Below are 19,704 nucleotides of genomic sequence, written 5' to 3' on the forward strand. Positions count from 1 at the left end.
GCAGGGGAAACCATATCGTCTGGAAATCTTTTGGGGGGACATGGGGTCGAAATTCTATCGGGGAAAAAATTGGGTTTTTGGAGATATTGTATAATCTAAATCTCCTGCGCTCGCCAATGAATAACTTTTTGGACTTTTTGGCGTTTATATTTCAGGAAAAATCCTGGTATTAGGGATTTTTTCTTAGGAACAACAAGATTTTTCATAGCTAAAAATTCTTCAAAATTCTCCTCATCACTGTCATTCTCGAAGTAGTCTTGCTTGAAATTAAAGGGTTTTAGGTCTGCCAATCTTTACCTAGGGGGCTCATTTTCTGCATATGACGAATCGGTAGAGGAGGGATGTGATACCCATCTCTCTGGAAATTTGGCTCTTTTTATTCAGCTAACATGCGCCTTGTAAGTTTTTCCACTATAGGGGTTTTCCATTTTAAAAGTATAATCGTTATCGTACCTTTTGACTATTCTTTACGGTCCAGAATACTTGTTGGAAAGTTTTTTTCCTTCCGTTTTGCCTCGTTCTTTAGGTAAACGAAGTCTCCTACTTTGAAACTTATACTCCCCTTGACTTTGGGTTGGTTTCTTAGCTCTTGGTTTATTTTACATTTTTCCAACTCTTGCCTAACTATTTTATAAGTTTTCCTCATCCTATTTTCGAATTCTTGTTTGTAATCTTCCGAGCTATTATAATACTGCCGAGATTCAATAATCTCATTATACGGGATTCTAAAATCACGACCAAAAAGTATATGAAATGGATTGTCTTCGGTTGTTTCGGAATAAGCAGTATTGATTACGTTAGTTAAATAAGGTAAGAATTTATCCTAGTCGCTCCTGTTGTCTTTCGTATAAATACTTAATACGTTCGAAAATATTTTATGCCTGTTTTCTGTTTTACCATTAGCTTGTGGGTGGTACGGGCTGTCACCATTTTCTCTATATTAAGAAAACTCATTAAGTCTTTTGTTACTTTCGAAACAAAATTGCCCCCATTGTCACTCAAAATCTTGTTAGAAATGTTAAATTTTAAAAATAATTTTGATAATGCCTTACTTGTGGTATAAGCACCTTGATTTTCCGAATCTTTTTCAAAAGTAAACCTTGAAAAATTATATATAACAGAAAGAATACAAGTATGGCCTCTACTAGAAACAGGTACGCCTTCACTTGTTCAGTATAGGTCAAATGAGATGATATCGAAGGGTTACTTTGCTACCGGAATCCTTCCCATTGGAGGATTAGGATAAGCTAGAGGAATTTGTCTTAAGTTATATGGTTTTCCTGTACTTTCAAATTCTCTAAGTTTTGTCATTGCCGATGCTACGTAGAAATATTGGTTTAGCTTATGGAACGTTTTCATAACTCCAAACTATCCACTTGTATTCATGTGAAAATATTCAAGTGCAGACACTATTCAGTTTTATGGCAATGCAAGTATTATTGAAGTGTAATTTCTGTTTGTCTCCGCATTCACTATTCTACACAATACCTCTTCGTCAAAGTCATAGTAAAAATTATCTATCTCTTTTCTAAGAGTTTTGAATTTATCCCGTAGCGCATCATCATTCACAAAATAATCAATAAGTGCTACACACATTTCGTCCTTTTTTTCCTTTCTTTTTATATTTTCCAAAGACAAGGGACAATAGGTAATCTTATTTTCTTTTACTGTGTCTTCAGCAATTCTTGGCATGCGATTGGGGACATAGTGGCTCTCTCTCGCGATATGGCCAACACGATTACAATTATAGCACCTTATTATTGTAGGGTTATTTTCGTAATTGGATTGTTTGATAGGCTGAAAGCGTACTGTTTTCTGCCTAGCGGGTTCTTGCGTTATAGTTCTTTGTGGCACTGGGGAGTTATCCCTTGAAAAAAAATTGGGGGTTGCCTGATCGCCCTTGAAGATTAGGTTCGCGTTTGAATTGCCTAGGCTATTTATTTTTGCTTTACTATGATTAGCGACCATTGTATCAACTTCGATCAATCGCTCTACCTCCTGAACTGAAAGATCCAACGTCTGAATATTTTTGGATATTACCACTCTATATAGTTTTGGGGGTAGCCCAAAAAGGTATTTAGTATGACTTTTTCATACAGTTGCCCCGAACCACTTCCGTATTTTGCCTCTACGGAAATTCGTATATTATCAAGGTAGTCTCTTATGTTCTGTGAAAAGTCAAAGTTCACTGTTCCGTGTTTTAATTTATTTATGGAGCTGGTTTCTATAAATCTCTCTTTGAATGCTTTTAACAAGTTATCAACCGTATTTATTGGCAAGTTGGCGTTTTTACCGATAGTATGTTCAACCTGTTTTATGAAGCTTAAGGTTTGGCCTTTTAATCCTAGTAGAAACACGTCTTTTAACGCTCCAACATCTGTTTTTGTTAGTTTTAAGAACTGGGTCAATTGGATATGAAATTTTTCAATATCTGATTGACCATTGTACTCCGGTATAGATTTTGCTATTTCTATATTTTTCGCGACGAACTTCTGCACTATTAATAATTCATTAAATTCTTCCATTTTTTTTGAATTAAATGAAAATAAATTCATTTTTACTTAACCTATTTTGAGGGAGGCCATTATCTCCTATGAGATATAAGGGATTTTTCGTCGTATCCTATAGCGGTCATAGGCCTAATTACTTTACTTATATATCTGTATCTCTCCAATACTCAAATTTAAATTACAAAGTTTATAGCGTGATTAGTTCGCAATTTTTCCTCCAATTTCCGACTGTGCCATTTGTAGCAATATAAATTTTCTTTTAGCAATAAAAAGATTTCTGGCCGTCCTGATAGAGGTAGTGAAGATTGATCACGTCAAGTCTAAAATTATACCTTAAACTGTGAACTTACACTTTATAGGTACTCCGATAGCGCCGCTTATAGCGCTAAAGATTGTGTCAACTAGGCTAGTGCTGCCCTCAATTAATGGGAGAAAATTGAATAAGTAGACATATAAATGTGGCCTCTTTTTTTCTCGATCTATCTGGAGATCCGATTCCCTGGGAGCGTTTACCTTGGAGACATGCGAACTAATTACCCATTTTTAGACTAGATGCAGACATATAAAAATGAAATAAACACAGATAAAAAGGCAATAGATTTATTGAACTTACATACTTAGGTGCACAGCAATGGGTCACTTCAAATGACAATAACGGTGACAAGGATGGAAGAATATAATAATTTTGTCTGAGTGGTTTTGACTCTGATTTACGAATAATCTCAAAAAGCACTTTTACCCCACTATCAAACATAGCTGTTCAGTCCTGCGCTGTAAGAACTGGCTCACCATTGGCCCGAGTGGACCTAGGATGTGTACCCTTCGTCCAATGAATTGTTTTAATAATTTCTGCTGATTCAAACGTTCACACGGCTCTTATAGTTTAAACTTCCTTAGAAATATTGTGCGTGGCACCTTTTTTATTACCACTATCTTAGCGAAATCTAAGATAGCTTAATTATAGGAGTCAGAATTATCTTTAGAAAGAAGGAACTTTATTTTTGTATTTTAAATACATCGTGTTTTACTCCCGGTACACTCCTGTATGCCAAGTAAATGGAATTCCACTCTTCAATTTATCAATTTTTAAATCCTATAGGAACCTATATAAATTGACAATGTAATCCCTAGATCGAGATTCACAACTATTTGAAAATGGTATAACTGAAGTTATGTTTACAAAAACTCATGGTATCAACGTAATAGATTTTCCCAATAGTCAGGATATGAGTATTGTTTGAACGGCTGAAGTACCTTTAGAGTGTGCCTTTGAAGAACTATTGAATGAGAATATAGCATTAATCTTGCTAAATCAATTTGAAACCTATTGAGAAATTATCCCTGATCGCAGTGTTCTATAAGACTTGGCACCATGAACACAAATAAAATAACCAATCTATTCAATTTGGATCCTTATATGTCTGAACAATAATCATATTGCATACCCTCGGATTTCCTTGATCATATTCTAAGTGTTAAAAATACCGTTATCATTGTAAATAGTAGTCCATCAAGTGTAGACTGTAAAGACATTGTCTATGTAAAGAGTGTAAGGACATTGGCTATGAATCTTTCAACATGCGAGGAATATTGAATTTTTCTATCCTTTATCGTCTAGCTGAAGTGTGGATTCCTTCCCCCAGAATGAGTAAACACTGAGAAAACTACCCCGCAGTGTACGGGATGGGTGGGAACAAGAATTTCTCGAAATAGAATTTCCCCGCCTTTGCTTGTTTTGACAGATTTGCTGAAAAAATATGCCCTAGGTTGCGACATGGCTGAGACAAACTGCTTGGTGGACTGGACAGTCCCCTGGAGGTGGTCTGCGACCGGTGCTGTACCTGTAGCGGAAGGAGGAGGGATAAAAATAAATATACATTTGAAAATTACCACTTTGCGCAACGAGAAAAAAAATATATGAATAAAAAAGGCAGTGTTGAGCTGAAGACCGAAAAAACGCCCCCTCCCCCACAGAAGGCGCCCTGGAGTCCTCTCCCCTCATCAGTCCTTTAATTTACTCATTTTATTGTTTATATTTTATCCTTTTATAAGCCACAATAATGCCTAAAAAACTACATATATTATCAAGGCACCCTCTGACAATGAATGCTAGGTGGGGGTGGAACCAATTGCTAGGATATTGTGAAATCTAGCATCCCACTAGAAGATATGATATTTTTGTTAAAAGTCCTTCAATAATACCTCTAAATATGGTTTAAATATACCACTAACATCAGCCCAGCCGGGGGTTGGGTCTGATGCCGTATGGTGATGGATGGGGATGATGCCATAGTGATGCGAAGTGTTTTGTGGGGCATCATGATAGGCTAGGGTTGCAAAAACTAGAATCACGGGATTTAAAATCATAATTTTAGTTAGGAAATTCCTGAAAGATGTTTTTAGGGAGATGTAGCGATGTCATGGGGGTGTTTAATATCATCATAATTTACCCAGGTGGTATGCATTGTCATTGATTAGTATACTCTAGAGCTTAAAGATAAGGTGGGAGGTGTTAAATGAATTTTTCGCTAGAAGGGGAGTGAAATCTAACAATACTCAATGAAATGGTGCATTTCTTTAAAAGTCCTTCAAAGAAATCTCTTAATATGGTTATAAGGTATCACTTATATCAGGTCACCCAGGGGGTTGAGTGTGGGGGGGGGGTACTGGCGTCACATCGGTGAAATGCCATGACAGTGTGGAGTATTTTGTGGGGCATCATGATTGGCTTTAAATTCTATATCAACATCCTTTTCTCGGTTACATAGGATAAAATTGACAAAATCAAGTGTTAGAGTGAATAATTTTTTTTAATCAACATCCTTTACCAGATACATCGGATAAAATTGACGAAATCTAAGTGTCATAATGAGTAAATTTTTTTTTCTTATCAACATCCTTCGTCAGATACATCGAATAAATTTGGCAAAATCTAAATATTAGAGTGAATAAATACTTTGTTAACATCCTTTGTCGGATATGTCGGATAAAATCAACAAAATCTAATTGTCAGACTGATTAAAATCTAAGTATCAGAAGATTAAATTCCATATTAACACCCCTTTCTCGTATACATGGGATAAAATTGACAAAATCTAAGTATCAGAGTGAATAAATGCTTTATCAACATCCTTTAAATGCATTATCAACATTATTTGTCGGTTATATTGGATGGAATTTACAAAACCTAAGTATCAGATTGATTAATTCTATATGAACATCCATTTCTCGAATACATGGGACAAAATTGACAATAGCTAAGTGTCAGAGTGAATAATTTTTTTTATCAACATCGTTCGTCAGATTCAACAAATATAATTGACAAAATCTAAATATCAGAGTGAATAATGCTTTATCAGCGTCCTTTGTCGGATATGTTGGATAAAATTGACAAAATCTAAGTGTCAGAATGAATAAATTTTTTTTATCAACATCTTTTGTACATATCAATATATATATATATATATATATATATATATATATATATATATATATATATATATATATATATATATATATATATATATATATATATATATATATATATATATATATATATATATATATATATATATATATATATATAAAATATAATTGACCATCAAACAAAACATAACCAACAAACATCAAACAACGATAAAACAAAGATAAAACAACATAACCATCAAACAACATAAACAACAAACATCCACCAACATAACCAACACACAAAACCAACATCAATAAACAACAAACATTACCATCAAACATAACCAACAAACATCAAACAACAAAGCATAACCAACAAACATAACCAGCAAACATTAATCATAACCAACAAACATCAAACAACAAAACATAACCAACATCAAACAATATAACCAACAAACAACATAACCACATAACCAACAAAACAAAACAACCAAACAACAAACATAAACATCAAGTATCAAACAAAAACCAACAAACATAACCAACAAACATCCAGCAAACATAACCATCAAATAACATAACATAACAATCAAACATAATCATCAAACATCAACATAACATAACCAAGAAACAATAAATCACATAACCAACACTCATAACCAACAAATATCAACAAAAATAACAATATCCATAACCAACACTCATCAAAAAACATAACCCATCAAACAACAGGCTTGTCACAGAAATTCAAAGGGCACATGACGTCAGAGGGCATGCCGTAGAAATCCTATTGGAAAAGGGTGGGCATACGTTTGAAACTGGAGAGGGCATGTCTTTGAAAGCAGACTGGCCTCACTACTAATAAAATAGGTTTTCTTTCGCTTCGAAAGATGGCCTTCGACGAACTAGTTAACAATTACAGTTAGACACGGATAATCAAGCGGCGCTTGGGGACGAAACGATACAGAGATAGGGTGAGGAGATTAGGAATTCGGGAACTTTAAGATATTATAAAGAGGTTAAGATGTATATGGGCAGGAATTCTATATTAAGTTGAATTTACCGGCTAGATGCCTTACCTAGTGGATGCAGAACAGATCTAATTGCCTTTCGATTTGTTCAAGGTTGAAGGTTTTTGAAAGGATGAAAAGTATCCCGGACAGCAGGTTTTTTGTCCTCTTTGCCAAGAAGAAGAGGAAAACTTAGAGCATTGTACGGGTCGTTGTCTAGGTCTTTTGAGGGTAAGAGTAAATTTATTTGAAAATGATGGATTGCTTCTTCCTGATGCCTTGAAGAATAGGTTGCCATAGTTTATTTGTCTAATTGGAAAATATCCTGATCAGTTTTTTCGCAAAAAGAAGAGAGTAGTTTTTATTTCTTCTTTTATTATTTTGAAGAGTGATGTAATTCGTTAATATTGTATGTTGTTGGTGTATATGATTATTTTGGTTTCAAAAACACGCTATCTTATCTTATGGAAAAACATTCGCCTCTAAACATTCATGACAGTTTCAATATAACTGTAGTCCAGTATTGTAAATGCTGGGGCATAGAATCATTTTATGCAAAAGAGTTTGATTTTTAATTATAAGCTAAGAATCGAATAGCCCTGTTGAGTGCACTACGCAAAAAAATCATTCCTTCAACAAATCCACATTATTAAGGTTTGTTATAGATTAATTCTTTGCGTTTTGCCACTTCTCGGAACAAATTTCGCTGATAGTATACAGCTAAAACCCAGAATCTTTTCTTATCAACCAAATAAATTACTTGCCTATAATCACGACCGACCTCAAATACATTCGTCATAAAGTTTGAATGAAGTCAAAATTGAACCTTATGTTTGATACTCCATTTCAATAGAAACACATATTGACCATTTTGTATATTATTACTAAGTTAGACAAAAAAATGTTTCTTCACGTTTATTATGTATCTAAAAGACAGGGGCTAAGTTAGTAGAGTGCTATATTCCATTTTGCAGAGACGTATAGGAAATACTTTGCAGAGACGTATAGGAACCACTGAAGCATATCAAGTTGAGGAACCTATAAAGCGATCAAATACATTATATTTGGAAGCAGGGACGAGATTGTGTAATGCAATCAGACTGGTTTCTGAGCAAACATCTATATTTGGACAATTGACTTTAGTCAAGACTAGTTTGTTAGGAATGCGTCGCTGCTAATTAAAGAATGGGATGCTACACTCAGAATTGTTTAAGTTGAAAGTTATAGCATTTGCGTAAACTAACTTAATTTGCTTAGGAATGCATTACTGGTAATTAAAGAATGGGATGCCAAACTCAGAATTGTTTCAGAGCATTAGCGTAAACAAAGTGAATTTGTAAAAAAGGGTATTCAATTGGCATTAATCTATGGAAATGATTAACGATGACAAGATGACATTGTGACTTGACCTAGCTTCACTTCTCAGATGTGTTCTGTATAATACACAAGTACCATTTGAACAGTGTTGTCAATATAAAATATGCTCTAACATTGAAGTATACTAAAAAGTTGATACTAATAGAGATATAAATTCCAAGAAAGGAGTTTTCATAAAGAAATTCAGAACAATCCTTAGAAATCCTTAGAAATCAAGTAGTGAGGTGATTATAGGTTTGAAGCATCATGGATCGCAATCACCAATGACCCTAACCATCCATGACCTCAACCTCCAAAGGTCCCATACCTCGAACCTCCAAGGGGCCCCTCCCCCAACATTTTGGCCCCACTCTCCCCCATTTTTCTTATAATGATACATTTTTCAACTTATTTTTACCTCTCTTAGAATGACATGTAACATACTAAAAACATAAAAAAAAATCACATTTAATATTTTCATAATTCTAAATGAGAATGATATAGAAATGCTAGTAGTGACTTTTACTATTAGAAAAATATTTTTTGTAGTAGCACATTTTTTTTTATTGGACTAAATCTATTTTTTTGAACTTCGAAATTATTCAACTTTTTTTAAGTACCTTAAAATGACACGAAATATGCTTATGGCTTCAACAATTGCACTCTATGCTTGCTCAGAGACATGATGCGGCTCTCCCACTGGTACTTTATGGCGGGTTATCGACACTACCTAGTTTATTGCATGTATTAAATCAGTATTTTTTACGCATTGCAACGATAAACGCACAAGTCATATCTTTAAAAAAGTGAAGATGGAGCATTTTAAGAAAGTGTGGTCACATGATAGTGTTATTGTAGCATTGAATGCTGACAAGTATAAGTATTTAAACTATGAAATAAGTACAAGTGGTAGCACTATAGGAAACGTATGCGTGCATTATCATGACAGTAAGGAATTAAATTTCTTTGGAGTACCGAAAAAAAATTCAACTCTTATGTTGGTGGATGTGCGAGATTACGATCTCAAGAGATGATTGCACTCAAAGAGAATGCCAACATAAAAGTAATCGTTGATGATAGAGGAGAACTCCTTGCTACTCTTGCAGGTAACAGATTACCCACTGATACATCCTATCGTCAGCTTTCGGGTATTAACATTCAACGGAAGGTCAAAAGAAGAATGGCCTACTCTTCTAATAATATCATAAACCATATCTTGTCTACGTGCCGAAACTGTTACCTGTGTAAAAATAATGTTGTAATACACAGTGAAATGGCCGGAAAAATAAAAAGGGCATTGGTAGAAAATATCAATAAGGAATATAAACATGAATCGATGAAAAACAAAGTGCCAGCAAACGTTACTACCATTTATCAAACAGTTAATGAACCAAATAATAACATAGACGAAACATATATTGAAACCTGTCGGTGACACACCAGTAAAATTATGCATGACTCAAAATGGAATAATGATTATTCTACGGATTACGAGCTAAAAGTAGACAATAGCTACAATATCAAGAGAGAACATGGTGAACTATTTTATGGAACAGATTCAAAATGTCCAAAGTTGATCATTGATATTAATAATGTATCATAATATATTTTTGTGTTAATATTTTACATGGCATTAATCCATTAGAAATATATTATGCATTACATCGTTATGTGTTCATTATTTTTAGAGTATGCCAGCATATCAAACGTTTAGAATGTCTATTAAAACATCGGAGATGTAAGAAAAGGAATTTGCATACATCTATTGTCATACACATGGGATAACATTGACGAAATCTAAGTATCAGATTGAATAAATTTTTTATCAACATCTTGGTCAGATACATCAGATAAAATTGACTAAATCTAAGTTTCAGATTGAATAAATTCTTTATCGACATCCTTTCTCGGATATGTTAGATAACATTGTCAAAATCCATGTATTAGAGTGGATACATTCTTTATCAACTTCCCTTTTTCTGATATATCAGATAACATTCACAAAATCTGTGTATTGGAATGAATAAATTCCTTATCACCATACTTTGTCGGCTACCTCGGATAAAATTGAGAAAATCTAAGTGTCAAAGTGAAGAAATTCTTAATCAATGTCTATTTGACAGATACGTTTAATAAAACTGAGCATATCTAAGCGTCATATTAAATTCTATATCAAATTCTATATCAACGTCTTTTTCGGATACATCAGATAATATTAAAAAAATTTAAGTATCAGAGTGAATAAATTCTTTTTCAATGTATTTTAACAGATACGTTTGATAACACTGACATAATTCAAGTATCGAATTGAACAAATTCTTTCGTTTTTCAGATACGTCATATATATTGACAAAATCTATATATTAGAATGAATAAATTCTTTATCATCATCTGTTGTTGGATAGGTCATTATGAAAAAATTGTAAGTAAGAAAGTCACAAAGTCTTTCTTGAATCCACTTCTTGGATACACAATACAGAAATTTAATTCAGGAAATTATGAAAAAAATTGAACAAATTCTTTATTAAAATTCTTTATCGATTGAATTCGCTTCCTGGACAGGCAATAGAGCAATTTCACAAAATCTAAGTATCAGAGTAATTAAATTCTATTTCAACATCCATTTGTCGAATACCTAGAATAAAATTGACAAAATCTATTTATTACAGTGAATAAATTTTTTTTTATCAACATATTTTGTGAGATAAATCGGATAAAATTGACAGAATATAAGTGTCAGAGTGAATAAATTTTTATATCAACATCCTATGTCAGATACATCGGATAAAATTGACAAAATCCAAGTACTAGAGTCGATAAATGCTTTATCAAAATCCTTTGTAGGGTAAAATTAATAAAATATAAGTATCAGAGTGATTGAATTCTATATCAACATCCTTTTCTCGGATATATAGGATAAAATTGACGAAATCTAAGTGTTAGAGTGAATAAATTTTTGTTATCAACATCTTTTGCCAGATACATCGGATAAAATTGACAAAATCTAAGTGTCAGGGTGAATAAGTTTCTTTATCAACATCCTTTGTCAGATGCATCAAACAAAATTGAGAAATCTTGATATCAGAGTGAATAACTGCTTTAACAACATCCTTTGTCGGATATGTCGGATAAAATTTACAAAATGTAAGTATCAGAGTCATTAAATTCTATATCAACATTCTTTTCTCGGATAGATTGGATAAAATTAACAAAATCTAAGCGTTAGAGTGAATAATTTTTTTTATCAATATCCTTTGCCAGATACATCGGATAAAATTGACAAAATCTAAGTGTCAGAGTTAATAATTTTTTTCTTATCAACATCCTTTGTCATATACATCGAATAAAACTGACAAAATCTAAATATCAGAGTGAATAAATACTTTATCAACATACTTCATCGGTTATGTTGGATAAAATTAACAAAATCTAAGTATCAGAGTGATTAAAATCTAAGTATCAGATGATTAAATTCAATATCAACATCCCTTTCTCGGATACATTGGATAACATTGACAAAATCTGAGTATCAGAGTGAATAAATGCTTTATCAACATCCTTTAAATGCATTATCAACATTATTTGTCGGTTATATCGGATGGAATTGACAAAATCTATGTATTAGAATGAATAAATTCTTTATCATTATCCGTTGTTGGGTATGTCATTATGAAAAAATTGTAAGTAAGAAAGTAACAAACTCTTTCCTAAATTCACTTCTTGGATACACAATACAGAAATTTAATTCAGGAAATTATGAAAAAAATTGAACAAATTCTTTATTAACATTCTTTATCGATTGAATTCACTTCCTGGACAGACCACAAAATATAAGTATCAGAGTGATTAAATTCTATATCAACATCCATTTCTTCAGGAAAGAGTTTGTTACTTACTTACCTACAGTTTATTCATTCTAATACATAGATTTTTTCAATGTTATCCGACGTATCTGACAAATGATATCGATAAAGAATTTTAATAAAGAATATGTTCAATTCGATACTTGATTTATGTCAGTGTTATCAAACGTATCTGTCAAAAGACATTGATAAAGAATTTAATCACTCTGATACTTAGATTTTCTCAATTTGATTAAGCATATCAGACAAAGCATGTTGATAAAGAATTTATTCACTCTGATACTTAGATTTTCATAATTTTATCCGACATAAACGACTAAGGATGATGATAAGGAATTTATTTATTCTAATACACAGATTTTCTGAAAGTTATCTGATGTATCAGACAAAGTGAAGTTGATAAAGAATTTATCCACTCTAATACATAGATTTTGACATTCTTTATCAATTGAATTCGCTTCCTGGACAGACAATAGAGCAATTTCACAAAATCTAAGTATCAGAGTGATTAAATTCTACATCAGCATCAATTTCTCGAATACAAAGGATGGAATTGACAATACCTATGTATTAGAGTGAATAATTTTTTTTATCAACATATTTTGTGAGATACATCGGATAAAATTGACAGAATCGAAGTGTCAGAGTAAATAAATTTTTATATCAACATCCTATGTCAGATACATCGGATAAAATTGACAAAATCTAAGTACTAGAGTCGATAAATGCTTTATCAACATCCTTTGTCGTATAGAACTAATAAAATATAAGTATCAGAGTGATTGAATTCTATATCAACATCCTTTTCTCGGATATATAGGATAAAATTGACGAAATCTAAGTGTTAGAGTGAATAAATTTGTGTTATCAACATCTTTTGCCAGATACATCGGATAAAATTGACAAAATCTAAGTGTCAGGGTGAATAAGTTTTTTTTTATCAACATCCCTTGTCAGATACATCGAACAAAATTGACAAATCTTGATATCAGAGTGAATAAATGCTTTAACAACATCCTTTGTCAGATATGTTTGATGAAATTTACAAAATGTAAGTATCAGAGTGATTAAATTCTATATCAACATCCTTTTCTCGGATTGATAGGATAAAATTGACAAAATCTAAGTGTTAGAGTGAATAATTTTTTTTATCAATATCCTTTGCAAGATACATCGGATAAAATTGACAAAATCTAAGTGTCAGAGTGAATAATTTTTATTTCTTATCAACATCCTTTGTCAGATACATCGAATAAAACTGACAAAATCTAAATATCAGAGTGAATAAATACTTTATCAACATACTTCATCGGTTATGTTGGATAAAGTTAACAAAATATAAGTATCAGAGTGATTAAAATCTAAGTATCAGATGATTAAATTCAATATCAACACCCCTTTCTCGGATACATTGGATAAAATTGACAAAATATAAGTATCAGAGTGAATAAATGCTTTATCAACATCCTTTAAATGCATTATCAACATTATTTGTCGGTTATATCGGATGGAATTGACAAAATCAAAGTATCAGATTGATTAAATTCTATATCAACATCCCTTTGTCAAATACATGTGACAAAAATGACTAAATCTATGCGTTAGACTGAATAATTTTTTATGAACATCTTTTGTCAAATACAACGAATATAATTGACAAAATCTAAATATCAGACTGAATAAACGCTTTATCAGCATCCTTTGTCGGATACATCAAATAAAATTGACAAAATCTAAATTTCAGAATGAATAAATGCTTTAACAACATCCTTTATCGGATATATTGGATAAAACTGACAAAATCTAAGTATCAGAGTGACTAAATGCTATATCAACATCCATTTCTCGAATACATGGGGTAAAATTGACAATAGCTAGGTGTCAGAGTGAATAATTTTTTTATCAACATCCTTTGCCAGATACATCTAATAAAATTGATAAAATATAAGTGTCAGAGTGAATAAATTTTTTTATCATCATCCTTTGTCAGATAAATCAAATAAAATTGACAAAGTCTAAATTTCAGAATGAATAAATGCTTTAACAACATCCTTTATCGGATGTGTCGGATAAAATTGACAAAATCTAAGTATCAGAGTGACTAAATTCTATATCAACATCCATTTCTCGAATACATGGGGTAAAATTGACAATAGCTAAGTGTCAGAGTGAAAATTTTTTTTATCATCATCTTTTGTCAGATATAACAAATATAATTGACAAAATATTAATATCAAAGTGAATAAATGCTTTATCAGCATCTTTTGTCAGATATATCAAATATAATTGACAAAATCTAAGCATCAGAGTGATTAAATGCTTTATCCGCATCCTTTGTCAGAAATCTCTGATAAAATCTAAGCATCAGAGTGATTAAATTCTATATCAACATCCCTTTCTCGGATACATGGGATAAAATTGACAAAATCTAAATATCAGATTGAATATTTTTTTATCAACATCTTTTATCAGTCACAACGAATATAATTGACAAAATAAAAATCTAAGTATTATGAAAAATTGTAAGTAAGTAAGTAACAAACTCTTTCTTGAATTCACCTCTTGGATACACACTACAGAAATTTAATTCAGGAAATTATGAAAAAAATTGAATAAATTCTTTATTAACATTCTTTATTGATTGAATTCGCTTCCATCAACATCCTTTGTCAGATACATCGAATAAAATAGACAAAATCTAAGTATCAGAGTGAATAAATGCTTTATCAGCATCCTTTGTCGGATATCTCGGATAAAATCTAAGTATCAGAGTGATTAAATTCTATATCAACATTCCTTTCTCGGATACATGGGATTAAATTGACAAAATCTAAGTATCAGAGTGAATAATTTTTTTATCAACATCTTTTATCACTTACAACGAATATAATTGACAAAATCTAAATATCAGAGTGAATAAATACTTTATCAGCATCCTTTGTCGGATATGTTGGATAAAACCGACAAACTCTAAGTGTCAGAGTGAATAAATGCTTTATCAGCATCCTTTGTCAGATATGTTGTATAAAATTGACAAAATCTAAGTGTTAGAGTGAATAATTTTTTTTTATCAACATCCTTTGTCAGACACATCGGATAAAATTGACAAAATCTAAGTATCAGATTGAATAAATGCTTTATCAACATCATTTGTCTAATATGGCAGATAAAGTTGACAAAATCTAAGTACCAGAGTGAATAAATTCATTATCAACATCCTTTGTTGGGTATGTCAGATAAAATTGACAAATCTAAGTATCAGATTGAATAAATACTTTATCAACATCCCTAAGTATCATCTAAGTATCAGAGTGATTAAATTCTATATCAACATCCCTTTCTCGGAAACATGGGATAAAATTGACAAAATCTAAATACCAGAGTGAATAAATTCATTATCAACATCTTTTGTCGGATATGTCGGATAAAATTGACAAAATCTTTGTATCAGAGTGATTAAGTTCTATATCAACATCTCTTTCTCGGATACAAGGGACAAAATTGGCAAAATCTAAGTATCAGAGTGAATAAATGCTATTTCCTTTAATTGTATTATCAACATCATTTGTCGGGTATATCGGATAAAATTTACAAAATCTAAGTATCAGATGGATTAAATTATATATCAACATCCCTGTCTCAAATACATGGGATAAAATTGACAAAATCTAAGAGTTAGAGTGAATAATTTTTTTTATCAACATTCTCTGTCAGATACATCGGATAAAATTGACAAAATCTAAGTATCAGATTGAATAAATGCTTTATAAACATCATTTGTCGGATATGTTGGATAAAATTGACAAAATCTAAGTATCAGAGTGAATAAATTCTTTATCAACATCCTTTTTCGGATATGTCGGATAAAATTAACAAAATCGAAGTATCAGAGTTACTAAATACTATATCAACATCCCTTTCTCGGATACATGGGATAATACTGCAAAATCTAAGTGTTAGAGTGAATAATTTTTTTTATCAACATCCTTTGCCAGATACATCGGATAAAATTGACAAAATCTAAAGGATGTTGATAAAGCATTTATTCACTCTGATGCTAAGATTTTGTCAATTTTATCCCACGTATCCGTGAAAGGGGTGTTGATATGGAATTTAATCACTCTGATACTTAGATTTTAATCACTCTGATACTTATATTTTGTCAATTTTATCTGTCATATTCGATAAAGGATGTTGAAAAAGTATTTATTCACTCTGAAATTTAGATTTTATCAATTTTATTCGATGTATCTGACGAAGGATGTTGATAAGAAAAATTTACTCACTCTGACACTTAGATTTTGTCAATTTTATCCGATGTATCTGGCAAAGGATGTTGATAAAAAAATTTATTGACTCTAACACATAGAATTTGTCAATTTTATCCTATGTATCTGAGAAAAGGATGTTGATATAGAATTTAATCACTCTGATACTTAGATTTTGTCAATTTTATCCGACATATCCGATAAAGGATATTGTTAAAGCATTTATTCTTTCTGATATCTAGATTCCGTCAATTTTATTCGATGTATCTGACAAAGGATGTTGATAAAAAAAACTTATTCGTTCAAACACTTAGATTTTGTCAATTTTATCCGATGTATATGACAAAAGATGTTGATAAAAAAATTTATTCCCTCTAACACTTAGATTTTGTCAATTTTATCCTATGTATCCGAGAAAAGGATGTTGATATAGAATGTAATCACTCTGATACTTATATTTTGTAAATTCTATCCGACAAAGGATGTTGATAAAGCATTTATTCACTGTGGTACTTAGATTTCGTCAATTTTATCCGATGTATCTGACAAAGGATGTTGATAAAAAAAATTTATTCACTCTGACACTTAGCTTTTGTCAATTTTATCCAATGTATTCGAGAAATGGATGTTGATATAGAATTTAATCACTCTGATGCTTAGATTTTTTTGAAATTGCTGTATTGTCTGTCCAGGAAGTGAATTCAATCGATAAACAATGTTAATAAAGAATTTGTTCCATTTTTTTCATAATTTCCTGAATTAAATTTCTGTGTTGTGTATCCAAGAAGTGAATTCAAGAAAGAGTTTCTTACTTAGGGCCTACTTACTTTCAATTTTTTCATAATGACATATCCAACAACAACAGATGATGATAAAGAATTTATTCATTCTAATACATAGATTTTTTCAATGTTATCCGAAGTATCTGACAAATGATATCGATAAAGAATTTTAATAAAGAATTTGCTCAATTTGATACTTGAATTATGTCAGCGTTATCAAACTTATCTGTCAAAAGACATTGATAAAGAATTTATTCACTGTGATACTTAGATTTTCTCAATTTTATCAAGCATATCAGACAACGCATGTTGATAAAGAATTTATTCACTCTGATACTTAGATTTTCTCAATTTTATCCGACGTAACCGACGAAGGATGATGATAAGGAATTTATTCATTCTAATACACAGATTTTGTGAATGTTATCTGATGTATCAGACAAAGAAAAATTGATAAAGAATTTATCCACTCTAAAACATAGATTTTGACAATGTTATCCAACGTATCCGAGAAATGATGCTGATAAAGAATTTATTCAATCTGATGCTTAGATTTAGTCTATTTTATCCGATATATCTGACAAAGATGTTGATCGAAAAAATTTGTTCACTCTGATACTTAGATTTTGTCAATGTTATCCCATGTGTCTGACAATAGATGTATGCAAATTCCTTTTCTTACATCTCCGATGTTTTAATAGACATACAAAACGTTTGATATGCTAGCATACTCTAAAAATAATGAACAGATAACAATATAATGCATAATCTATTTTTAATGAAATAATGCCATGTAGAATATTAATACGAAAATATATTATGATGCATTATTAATATTGATGATCAACTTTGGACATATGAATCTGTTCCATAAAATAGTTCACCATATTCTCTCTTGATATTGCAGCTATTGTCTTCTCTCAGCTCGTAATCAGTAAAATAATCATTATTCCATTTTGAACAATAGTCAATTTTTACTGGTGTGTCACTGACAAGTTCAATATGCGTTTCGTCTATGGTATTATTTGGTTCATTAACTGTTTGATCAATGGTAGTAACGTTTGCTGGCACTTTGTTTTTCATCGATTCATCTTTATATTCCTTTGTGATATTTTCTACTAATGCTCTCTTTATTTTTCTGGCAATTCCACTGTGTATTATAACATTATTTTTACACAGGTAACAGTTTTGGCACGTATACAAGATATAGTTTATGATATTAATAGATGAATCGACCTTTTTTCTTTTGACCTTCCGTTGAATGCTAATACCCGAATGCTGACGATAGGATGTGTCAGTAAGTAATGTGTTACCTGCAAAAGTAGCATGGAGTTTTCCTCTATCATCTGCAATTATTTTTATGTTGGTATTCTCTTTGAGTGCAATCATCTCTGGAGATCTCAATCTCGCATATCCACCAACATAAGAATTGAATTTTTAACGTACTCCAAAGAAATTTAATTCCTTACTGTCATGACAATGCACGCATACGTGTCCGATAGTGCTACCACTTGTGCTTATTTCATAGTTTAAATACTTCTCCTTGTCAGCATTCAATGCTGCAATAAAACTATCATGTGAACACACTTACTTAAAATGCTCCATCTTCACTTTTTTAAAGATATGATTTATGTGTTTATCGTTCCACTGCGTAAAAAAATACTGATTTAATACATGCAATAAACTAGGTAGTGTCGATAACCCGCCACAAAATACCAGCCGCAACGTGTCTCTGAGCAAGCATAGAGTACAATTGTTAAAGCCATAAGTATATTTCATGTCATTTTAAGATACGTAAAAAAAAGTTGAATAATTTCGAAGTCCAAAAAAATAAATTTAGTCCAATAAAAAAAAGTACTACTACAAACAATATTATTCAAATAGTAAATATCACGACTAACATTTCTATATCATTCTCATTTTGAATTTGGAAAATATTAGATGTGATTTTTTATGTTCTAAGTATTTTACATGTCATTCTAAGAGAGGTAAAAAAATTTGAAAAATATATCCTGTTAAAAAAAATGGGGGAGGGGGGCCAAAAAGTTGGGGGGAGGGGCCCCTTGAAGGTTGGAGGTATGGGACCTTAGGAGGTTGAGGTCCTTGGTGATTATGATTATTGGTGATTGCGATCCATGATGCTTCAAACCTATAATCACATCACTACTTGATTTCTAAGGATTGTTCTTAATTTTATTATTAAAATTAATTTCTTGGCATCTACATCTCTATTAGTATCAACTTTTTAGTATACTACAATGTTAGAGTATATTTAATATTGACAACACTGTTCAAATGTTACTTGTGTAATATACAGAACATACCCAAGAAGTGAAGCTAGATCAAGTCACAATGTCATCTTGTCATCGCTAATCATTTCCATAGATTTATGCCAATTGAATACCTTTTTTTTCAAAAATTCAGTTAGTTTACGCTAATGTTCTGAAACAATTCTGAGTGTGGCATCCCATTCTTTTATTACCAGTAATGCATTCCTAAGCAAA

This window comes from Artemia sp. Qi Xiang Cuo, chromosome 5 (assembly GCF_049724085.1).
Source record: "Artemia sp. Qi Xiang Cuo chromosome 5, ASM4972408v1, whole genome shotgun sequence".
Classification (NCBI taxonomy): domain Eukaryota; kingdom Metazoa; phylum Arthropoda; class Branchiopoda; order Anostraca; family Artemiidae; genus Artemia; species Artemia sp. Qi Xiang Cuo.